General features: G+C 47.5%; 1 pseudogene; it reads right to left on the reverse strand.

The window, feature by feature from the left end:
- Window positions 1–3463: 3463 nt before the first annotated feature.
- On the reverse strand, window positions 3464–3995 carry LOC127493443 (cytochrome c oxidase subunit 7B, mitochondrial pseudogene; annotated as a pseudogene).
- Window positions 3996–4203: the final 208 nt, after the last annotated feature.

Consider the following 4203-nt stretch of genomic DNA (forward strand, 5'->3'; position numbering starts at 1 on the left):
TCCCTTGCATAATTTATATGTGGAGAATTTTGTTTTAAGTAATTGGATCTAGTAGCTAGAAGAAATCTTTTTTTCATTGACAGCTGATATTTTATTAGTGTTGAGAGTCAGTACACATTTCAGTTTATACACAGTTTTTAAAAAACGGATTATTTTATTTGAAAGGCAGAGTTAGAGCAAGCACAACTCAATTCATTGCTTCACTCCCCAAATGGCTGCAATGGCATGGCTGGGGGGCTGGGCCAGACCAAAGCCAGGAGACAGAAGCTTCTTCTAGGTTTCCCTCAAGGGTGCAGGGGCCCAGGGCCTTGGGCTGTCCTCTGCTGCTTTCCTGGTCATGTTAGCAGAGAGGTAGATCAGAAGTGGAGTAGCTGGTACTCGAACCATTGCCCATATTGGTTGCCAGTGTTGCAGGCAACAGATTAGCCTGCTACAGCACAGTGCTGGCTCCTGTACACAATTCTTACCATGTGTACAGAAAATCTAAAAAGCTGTGTGTTTTTTAAACTTACTCTAGTGACCTTCTGGATTCAAATTTTGAGGCAGCCCTGGATTTTTTGTTTTTTAACATTTTATTTATTTGAGAGAGTTACAGACAATGAGAGGGAGAGACAGAGAGAAAGGTCTTCCATCCACCGGTTCACTACCCAAATGGCCACAACGGCCAAAGCTGAGCTGATCTGAAGCCAGGAGCCAGGAGCTTCTTCTGGGTCTCCCACATGGTTGCGAGACCCAAGGACTTGGGCCGTCTTCCTTTGCTTTCCCAGACCATAGCAAAGAGCTGGATCAGATGTGGAGCAGTCAGGACTAGAACCTGGCCTCCATATGGGATTCTGGCATCGCAGGGAGAGGATTAACCTGCGCCACAGTGGTGACCAAGGAGGCAGCTCTTGAGAGGATATCAAGGGGGCAGGCGCTGTGGCATAGCAGGTAAAGCTGCCGCCGCCTGCAGTGCTGGCATCCCATATGGGTGCCCGTTCAAGTCCCGGCTGCTCTACTTCTCATCCAGCTCTCTGCTGCAGCATGGGAAAGCAGTAGAAGACGGCCCAAGTCATTGGGCTCCGGCACCCGCATGGGAGACCCGGAGGAATCTCCTGGCTCCTGGCTTCAGATTGGCGCAGCTCTGGCTGTTTCGGCCATCTGGGTAGTGAACCAACAGATGGAAGACCTCTCTCTCTACCTCTCCTTCTTTGTGTAACTCCGACTTCCAAATAAGTCAGCTATAAGATGTTATAAATGGGGCCTGGTGCTGTGGCGCAGCGGGTAAAGCCGCTGTCTGTGGTGCCAGCATCCCATGTGGATGTCTGTTCAAGTCCCAGCTGCTCCACTTCTGATCCAGCTCTCTGCTGTGGCCTGGGAAAGCAGTAGAGGATGGCCCATGTCCTTGGGTCCCTGCACCCGCATGGGAAGACTCAGAGGAAGCTCCTGGCTCCTGGTTTTGGATCAGTTCATCTCCAGACATTGTGTAAAGCAGCAGGTGGAAGACCTCCCTCTCTTTCTCTCCTCTTTCTGTGTAACTCTGACTTTCAAATAAATAAACAAATCTTTAAAGAAAAAAAGATGTTATAAAAGTTCCACAATTAAATTTACAATTTAATATCACATACATAACACCCTCGAATTTTCCATCTTTCACATTAGCAAAATTATTAAGAGACCTGGACTGTCACAACCAGAGTGCACATAATTCTGACAAAGGGACAAGGAGTAGTTTTCTTTTAAGAAACAGCTCTTCTAAATAACATGAGAGTAGAAGCAACTGAAAATACTCAAGACAGATTAAATGCACTTCCATGACTCTAGACTGCTATCTAGTATACATTGTGTTGTAGGGTATAAAAACCACCCCTGGCCGGCGCCGTGGCTCAATAGGCTAATCCTCTGCCTTGCGGTGCCGGCATACCAGGTTCTAGTCCCGGTCGGGGCGCCGGATTCTGTCCCGGTTGCCCCTCTTCCAGGCCAGCTCTCTGCTGTGGCCAGGGAGTGCAGTGGAGGATGGCCCAAGTGCTTGGGCCGTGCACCCGCGTGGGAGACCAGGAGAAACACCTAGCTTCTGGCTCCAGATCAGCGTGATGCGCCGGCCGCAGCACGCCGGCAGCAGCGGCCATTGGAGGGTGAACCAACGGCAAAAGGAAGACCTTTCTGTCTCTCTCTCTCACTGTCCACTCTGCCTGTCAAAAAAAAAAAAAAAAAAAACACCCCTGACCTGTGGGATGTTCAGCTGATACCCACGATGGTCAAAGCCTCTCATAATTCAATATCTCACTATTTTCTGGTTGTACGAAAAGAAAAATAACTCAAATGATTTACCTCTTAAAAATACTTACACTTAAAAAATGGATGAGGAGGGCTACCCTCCTTAAAGAGTTGTAGAGCTACTGAAAAGCTTGCACTTAAAAAATAATTAATACACATATTCCTCTGGATTGTTCCAGAAGGGAGACTGGGACCCCCGAGAAGACCTGGCGCATGGCAGTAATCGTCATGGCTGCTTTCTCCTCTGTGTCATCAGAGGCTGCACTGGCTTCATCTTCAGTTTGTCCCTTTCCTGCAGGCAGATCCTCTGGTTTCTTGGTTAGCCACCCCAGACCTGTTTGCCCTTTTCTCCTGTCTTCCTCCTCCTCCTCTTTTTTTTTTTTTTTTTTTTTTTAATATATTTTATTTCTTCAAAAGGCAGAGTTACGGGGAGAGAGAGAGACATCTTCTAGTCTCTGGTTCATTCCCCAAATGGCTGCAACATCCAGGTCTGAGCCAGACTGAAGCCTGGAACCAGGAGCTTCCTCCGGATCTCCCACATTGGTGCAGGGGTCCAACACCTTGGACCCTTTTTTGCTGCTTTCTCAGGCCATTAGGGAGCTGTATCAGAAATGGAGCAGCTGGAACTCAGAACTGGCGTCTCTATGGGATGCTGGCTGGCATTCCAGGGAGTGGCTTTAGCTGCCACGCCACATCGCCCACACCCTCTCTTCCTTTTTATTTGCATTTTATGGTCCACAACTTACCCTTCCTGGCTGCCTTTTTAAATCTTCATTTCCACTTGTGCCAGGAGTAGGTTCAGCCAACATCCATCTCCTGGGCAGCTTGGTGGGGACAGGGAGCATGCCAGTGCCTTCATGAAGCTGCACTGCCCAGCTGCTGCCACTCCTGCCTTTTGTTATTTTTTATTGCCAGAATTAATGGGTTGCATTGAGGCGATGTCAGTTGCAAGTCTGTGTACCAGGCGCTCATTTCAGCCTCACTATAATCCTCCACATTTCATGATTGTAGCACTGGAAGAGACATAGGGGGTCCCCCTGCCACAAAGGGTGTGATCCAAAACCCATGTAAGAATTTCAGTTCATAAAAGTAGTAACTTCACTTTTCAGTGTTGTTTAGAAGGTGAAGCTTTGAAATGGAGTTAGGCTAGCATGTGCACCTCCCTGTCTGCTTATGTCTTTCTGATGCCTTCTACTGTTCAGCTGGAGTTACCTTATTTATTCTTTTAAGGTTTCAAATGTACTTTATTTCTTCAATAATGCAGTATTTTGATTGGTACAGTGCTTTTACTTGGCATCACTTGTGACTTAGTTTTGAAACAATTCAGTATTACACCAGCTGGGATGATTACTGATTTCTCCATTCCTTAGGGTTGACTGCCAACAGGAGACAGGTTCCATTCTGTTCCAATTTGTTTTGCTGTGTATGTCCACACAGCAAAACAGAATGTGGCTCCACCAGTTAATACAACATTACCATAGTTGTCATGAAAATCAGATGTACGTTTCTGGTGGCTCTGCCTTGCCATTGTTTGCTGAATGCTTCCGACTTAGAGACGACTTAGTGCATTTCTGACCACAGGAAGCATCCTGAAGCAGAAGACACAACTGCGGAAACTGTAGCTATTGTTTTGTTGGAGTTCTGGGACAGATACCCTTGCAGAGCCCTCTTTAGTTTATTTTTATTTGAAAAGGCAGAGTGATAGATCATTTATCCACGATTCACTCTCCAAACACCTACAACAGCCAGAGCTGGGCCAGGCTGAAGCCTGGAGCTTGGAGCTCCACCTTGTGGAGGGCAGAGACCCAAATCCTTGCACCATTACCCGCTGCCTCCAGGGTGCACATTAACAGGAGGCTGCATGGATGTGGAGGCCAGGCCTCCCAGGCAGCAGCTTACCCTGCTGAGCCACAACACCTGCTCCTGGAGTTAGCCTTTTTAACATGG

Source organism: Oryctolagus cuniculus, chromosome 7 (genome assembly GCF_051225735.1).
Source record: "Oryctolagus cuniculus isolate XC-2025 breed Fujian yellow rabbit chromosome 7, ASM5122573v1, whole genome shotgun sequence".
Taxonomy (NCBI): domain Eukaryota; kingdom Metazoa; phylum Chordata; class Mammalia; order Lagomorpha; family Leporidae; genus Oryctolagus; species Oryctolagus cuniculus.